General features: G+C 31.7%; 1 pseudogene; it reads left to right on the forward strand.

Moving 5' to 3' along the window:
- Positions 1 to 3910: 3910 nt before the first annotated feature.
- On the forward strand, positions 3911 to 4390 carry LOC113177012 (S-formylglutathione hydrolase pseudogene; annotated as a pseudogene).
- The last annotated feature ends 2894 nt before the right edge of the window (positions 4391 to 7284 follow it).

Consider the following 7284-nt stretch of genomic DNA (forward strand, 5'->3'; position numbering starts at 1 on the left):
GAGGTAGATACAATTACTCTCCTTGTTTCCCAAATGAAGAAGAAGAATGAAGGCAAAACTTTTAAAAATTTGCTCAAGAGACTGAACTCTTAATCCTCACTAGATATTTCCATGATGAAGCAAGTTAATGTGAAAAAATACCAACCTAATAGCAATTTTATTATTAAAATATTCTGTCAAAATGTTCCTAATTTTTTTTTAATTTTACTTTGTTATTTGACATACATTTTATAACTTTACATGATTATGAACTTGGAAGATTGCTTGACTTTCCCAACAAAAGCAGTTACTTTTGTTTATTTCTGAATGCTGCATCTCATTTCTGACATTTTCTATTTGTTTTATTTCTGAGAATTTGGTGAGATTTCTGCCATTGTCTTGCCCTTTCTCAGAATTTAACCAAAACAACCAGCCATCGCTATACACAAATGATATTTAAACAACTTAAGGTTAAATGGTTTATTTGACCAAAAATACTTGGGGAATGGTAAACCTAGTACTGTTTAAAAGTAACAATTGTTGGAACAGAATATACATATCAATTTTATGTTAGAGCCAAAAACTTCATTGACTTCTTTTTTAAAAAATTACAACTTTTTCTCAGCATCAATATAGAAAAATATTTTTTAGCATATAACATTGGCAAGCTCCTGTTTAGAAACCATGTGTGCTTAGTCAAACATGAAAAACACCTGTATGATTACATTCTGTTTGTCCATACACAAATGAAGAAATCACCTGCATACATATTTGAACTTCTTACAATTTTCTATCATGCAACAAATTCTACATAATCTTTTACTATTACTTTCAGTAACTATATGTGTTATGTGTTTCATTTGGTTAAACAAAGATGAGCTCCACTATATTTACTATGTAAGTATACAGTCTATTTAAGTACTGCTTTCTGCTCAAAACAAAACAAGAAACTTACATGCCCTTTTTCATGTGCCTTTATTTCCAAAAGGTTCATAGACAAGTTAAACACTCAAATTCAGTGCACTTTTTCTCATGTACAACTAAGAAAGCTATATTGTTCTGTGGGATGTATTTCCCTAGAGGTTAAAAGTGAAGCATTGAAGCCTTAAACTTGATAGTAAGATATCTGATTCTAGATAATACAAAAGTAACACTTGCTTCTTTATTTTACTAAAAGCTAAATTTTCCAGTTGTTTATTTCGAAAAGAATAATAGCATGAACTTCTAACACTGCAGAATGAGAACTGCCAGTTAAGATGCAATTGCAATGATTGTTACTGGTGAGAATGCAAAAGACAAAAATAGCACTACTTGTTGACAGATTACAGATGGAGCGTGGGTTCCCAGAAGAAACAAAAATCACATTTCAGTTTCAACAGTAAACACACTTGCTATGGAAATCTCTGAGGAATAAAAATATATTAATTGTTGCAGTCTTATTCACACAAATCTATACTTTCTGAGCTGAATTGTTATTTTTATACTTATACCTGTAGAATTATTTATCAAACTTTCTAAAAACCTTCAATACTAAATGAACATTTTCTTGTTAAGAAATGAGATGTTACAGATTTTTAATTAGTATGCCAATATTTTGATTGTTGTTTTCTAAAAGAAAAAAAGAGATTTATTTATTCATTTATTCATTCAACTTATTTTATTGACAGACCAGCCTAAGCCTTCTATCCTGAGGTGACAGAAATGCATAAGGCATGTTGTCACTGTCCTCAAGTAGCCAAGTCTAGTTTGTGAGAAGGGACCTAACAAAGTAATAATAAAGTGATGTTATGTTCAATCATGTAAAACTGCATAGGTCACATATAGAGTGAGTAAGTGATGAGACTTAATATTAGAGATGACCCAAGTAAAAAGAAGGCAGATTGTCAAGAAATTTTTTTAAAGGTGAAACTATGCTTAGTTTTATTGGATGAATAGGTGTCAGATGAAAACATTTATGGCAGAGTGGGAGGGAAAGGAGTGCTGAGAACATATCAGGTTGAAATTCATGAGCAGATATCTTTCCAAAACACTGCACAATATTTTTTTTCAACAAAATTAGGAGACAGCTAAAACCCTGGCAAAATTGGAGAAAAAGCTGACAAAAATTACTGGAGATGAAATAAGGATATATTCAGGAGGAAGAAATAACAGGGTGCCTTGGCTATAGATCCCAGAAATAAACAGAAAAATCCACTTCTCATGGGGAAAGGACACACTTTAAAGTAAAAACCTAAATTTGTTATTCACGGTGGTGTAAATGAATACTACGCAATGGTTACAATGCTTCTCTGGACTGATTTAGACATGAAAAGTAGAGATAGGATTAAGGGAAAGATCTTGGAAATAAGTTATAGATAAAGGAAGAAAGCAATGTAGAAGAAAGGAGAAAGAAAAGAGAAACTTGACAGGAAGGTAAGGGATGTGGTGGGAAAATTTCTACCTGATAAAGAGAAATAAAATATAAATGACACCCAGTTCCCGCACTCCCCCAAATCCTAGGTCAAAAGGAAAGTTTCAAAGGTGGAACATGGTCCTGGCATTCATTTCTCCATATGAAATGTCTTCGATTATCAACTCCTGGAGGTGGGTGGAAAATCACCACTTAAAGTATTAAGGAAGTCAGATGTGGTGGTGTATACCTATAATCCCAGCTGCTTGGGAGGTTGATATAGGAGGATCAAAAGTTCAAAGCTAGCCTCAGCAAAAGCATGGTGCTAAGTAACTCAGTGAGACCCTATATCTAAATAAAATACAAAATAGGGCTGGGGATAATAGCTCAGTGGTTGAGTGCCCCTGAGTTCAATTCCTGGTACCCCCATCCACCCAAAATGTGTTAAGGAGCACAGAATCTATATGAAGATTTTAAAAGAAATAAATGAGAAAATAGATATGAAAACAAATGGAAGATGAAAATTAAGGACCAGAAAAATAATGACATCTAACTGATAAAAATAGTTAACTACAATCTTAATTAAACAAATTAGCCTCCATGAAACAATAGTACAAAACAAACATAGGTATAAAATCTTAGTGATTAATGAGGAAATAAAAGGAAGAGAGGAAATATGAAATATCAGAGGTCAGGTGCTAAGTGGAGAAAAACTCAGAAAAACAAAATGCTTAAAATAATTAGAAGATAGCATAAATGGAAGATAGGCAGAAGAGAGTCAACATATAAATAATAGAATGTTTGTAAAAAATGATAACAAATAAAAATATAATGTAAGATGACTTTCCTGAAAGAAATAAAACTTGAATCTACCCATGTAAGTGTTTACCATGTTCCAGGGACAGGTGACTCAGAATCTCCAATACAAAGATAGATACTAGTAAGGTTACTGGATTTAAAATTAATTAAATAATACTTTGGAGATGGCAGGTTTAAAAAATCAGGTTAATTCTACAACCAGAGACACGAAAAATCGTGCTCTAAATGTGTACTATGAATTGAAATGCATTATGCTGTCATATATAACAAATTAGAATAAATAAATAAATAAATATATTTTTTAAATGTAGATTAATTATAAGGGGAAAAAATCAGACTGACATCAGACACCTTCACAAAAGCGTACTAAAATTTTTAAAAGACTGGGAAACACATTAAAAGCCCACAAGAAAAGAGAAGGTAAACCAATAATGATATTTCCAGTCAAAATATTGTTCAAATGTAAAAATTTTAACATTTTTTTAAACAAGCAAGAAATTAAGGAAACTGGCTGGTCATGGTAACATACCTGGAATTTGGAAGACTAAGGTAGGAGGATCATGAGTTCAAAGCCAGCCTCAGCAACTTAGTGAGGCACTAAGTGACTTAGTGAGACCATCTCAAAATAACAAATAAAGGGGCTGGGGTTGTAGCTCATTGGTAGAGCACTTGCCTAGCATGTGTGAAGTACTGGGTTCTATTCTCAACATCACATATAAATAAATGTACTTTTACATAACAGAGGAGCTCCCTCAACTCATAAATGCCAATTTTCCAGTGAACCCCCAAAGGATGTCTGCTTTTTGGTCATGCTATGGGAGATCATAGAGCTCTGATTTGTGCTTTGAATAATCCTGGAAAATACAAATCTGTGTCAGCATTTGCTCCAATTTGAAACCCAGTGCTCTGTCCTTGGGGGGAAAAAAGCCTTTATTGGATATTTGGAAACATTTGAATAAATGAAAGGCATGATGAGACCTATCTTGTGAAATCCTATCCAAATCAATAACTAATTGATCAATAGAAAGATGACCAGTTTCTTCTAGATGGACAATTACTCCCCAATAATTTCATAGCTGACTGTACAGAAAAGATATTCCTTGTTGTTTTTAGATTACAGGATAGTTATAATCATAGCTATACTTCATTGCAACCTTTATTACTGATCACATCAGAAATCATGGGAAATACCTGAATGCATGAAACACTTCTGATAAGACAATATCTTTGAGATTATAAAAATATAATAAATAGAATTGCTAAGGAAAAATGTTCCAAAACATAACTAAAATTGCTAAGGGAAAATACTTCAAAACATTGGATTTCATAATGCTAAAAGAACTTCACACTATAGTTAATCACCTGAATAAATATATAAAAATTTTTTTTAAAATAACCTTAGAAAAGTCTTTATTTCATTGAAATTAAGAAACCTCAATACAAGGTTGGGGATATAGTTCATTGGTACAGCACTTATAGCAAGTGTGTGACCCTGGGTTCAATGGAAAACATAATATACCAAAATTTGTGGGATACAGCAAAAGCAATATGAGGGAAGTTTATAGCAATGAGTGCCTTCACCAAAAAACATAAGCAAAGACTTCTCAAATAAATAACCTGGTGAAAAATGCCAAGGTGTTAGAAAAACAAAAACAAACCAAACCCCAAATCAGTAACAGGGAAGAAATAATAAAAATCAGAAAAACAAAACAAAACAAAAACTAAAAGAACAATACAAAGGTTTAGCACAACTAATAAGAGTTTGTGTTTTGAAAAGATGAACAAAATTGACAAGTTTTTACTTAAACTAACCAAAAGAAAGAGAAATACCTAAATAATCTTAAGAGATGAAAAAGGAGGTATTATAACAGATACACAGAAATTCAAAGGATCATTGGGAAATATTTTGAAAAACATTCTAATACTCTAATTCTAAAATATTCTAATATGTTAATAAATTGGAAAATATATAATAAATGGAAAAATTTCTGGACATATATGATCTATCAAAACTTAGTCAAGAAGATATTAAAAATCTAAATAGGTGCAAACCAAGAAATGAAATTGTAGTAATAATAAAAAGTCTTCCAACAACAACAAAAAAAAACAACTGAGGATCAGATGAATTCACTGCTGAATTTTGCCAGACTTTTAAAGAAGAACCAATAACAATATTACTTAAACTATTCCATAAAATAGAAGTGGTAAGAGCCCTTCCAAACTCACTCAACAAAGCCAGTATAACCCTGCTACCAAAACCTACAAGGACACACCCCCCCAAAAAAAAAGACAACTATAACCCAATATCCCTGATAAACAAAAAATGCCAAATTCCTCAAAAAAATCCTTGAAAAAATTAACAGCACTTTAGAAAGATCATACATCATAATCAAGTTGGTTTTAGTTCAGAATAGGTTTATAAACACAAAATAATAAATGTAATACAGCACACAGAACCAGGGATAAAAATCACAAGAACATTTCAACAGATGTAGGAAAAGTCTTTGATAAAATTCAGTAACTTTTGTGATAAAAGCTCTGAATAAATTAAGTAAAAGATCATACTTCAACATAATGAAGGTTCTATACAACAAGCCCATTATACTTAATGGGGAAAAACTGAAAGCATTTTCTCCAAATTAAAATCAGGAAAGAGATAAGGACGCTACTCTTACCCTTATTACTCAATTTAGTACTAGGAATCTTAGCCAGAGTAATCAGACAAGAGAAAGAACTAAAAGACTTATAAATAGGACACAAGGAGGTCAAATTATCCCTCTTGGTAGATGATATGATTTTATAAATAGAAAATCTAAAAGGCTCCAAAACAAAAAAGATTTTTATAACTGATAATCTAGGAAAGTAGAAAGATATAAAATCAACCTACAAAAATTATTAATTTTTCTAAACCAATAATGAACTCAATGAAAAAGAAATCACAAAATCAACCCCACTCACAATAGCCACAAAAAATAAGACACCTAGGAATAACTCTACAATGAAAATTACAAAATTTTGAAAAAAGAAATTGAAGAAAACACTAGAAAGTGATAAGACCTGACATGTTCATGGACTGGGAGAATTAATATTATTAAAATGGCCATACCACTCAAATCATTGCAATCCCCATCGAAACACCAATGACTTTCTTCACAGAACAACAAAATCCTAAAATTCATATGGAAGCACAACACATCCTGACTAGCCAATGCAATCCTGAGCAAAAAAAAAAAAAAAAAAAAAAAAATGCTTCACCATCACAATACAGGACTTCAAAACACACTACAGAGCCATAGTAACAAAAATAGCATGATATGGGGGGAAAATCCAGACATATAGACCAATGGAACTGAAAAGAAAACCCAGAAATAAACCATTAATCTTCAGCTAACTGATTTTCTACAAGTGTGCCAAAAAATACATTAGTAGAAAGGATATCCTCTTCAACAAATAGTGCTGGGAAAACTAGATAATCCCAAGTAGAAGGTTGAAACTTCCAGTCTACATGAGAATCAACTCAAAATGAATCAAAAACCTTAATGTAAGACCTGAAACTGAAACTACTAATGGAAAACCTAGTAAACATGAGGGTTAGGCACAGGTGATGATCTCCTGGTTAGAACTCCCATAGATCAGCAAACAAAAGTAAGAACCCACAAATGGGATTGTAACAAATTTTAAAAATCTATACAGCAAAAGAAACAATCAACAGAGTGAAGAATGGGAGAAAATATTTGCTAGCTATTCATCTGACAAAGGATTAATATCCAGAATATTTAAAAAAACTCAAAAAAAACCTAACAACAACAACAAATAACCCAACCAATAAATGGGAAAATGATATGAACAGATACACTCAAAGAAGTATAAGTGGTCAATAAATGTATGAAAAATGCTCAATATTGTTACCTATCAAGGAAATGGGAATTAAAGCTACAAAAGATGCCATCTCACCCCAGCTATTATAAAAATAATAATAATCACAAATGTTGGTGAGATTGAGGAGAAAAAGATAACCCTTATATGCTGTTGGTAGGAATGTAAATTAGTACTGCCATAAAGGAAATCAGTACAGAGGTTCATTAAAAAAACTAAAA

Source organism: Urocitellus parryii, chromosome 8 (genome assembly GCF_045843805.1).
Source record: "Urocitellus parryii isolate mUroPar1 chromosome 8, mUroPar1.hap1, whole genome shotgun sequence".
Taxonomy (NCBI): Eukaryota; Metazoa; Chordata; class Mammalia; order Rodentia; family Sciuridae; genus Urocitellus; species Urocitellus parryii.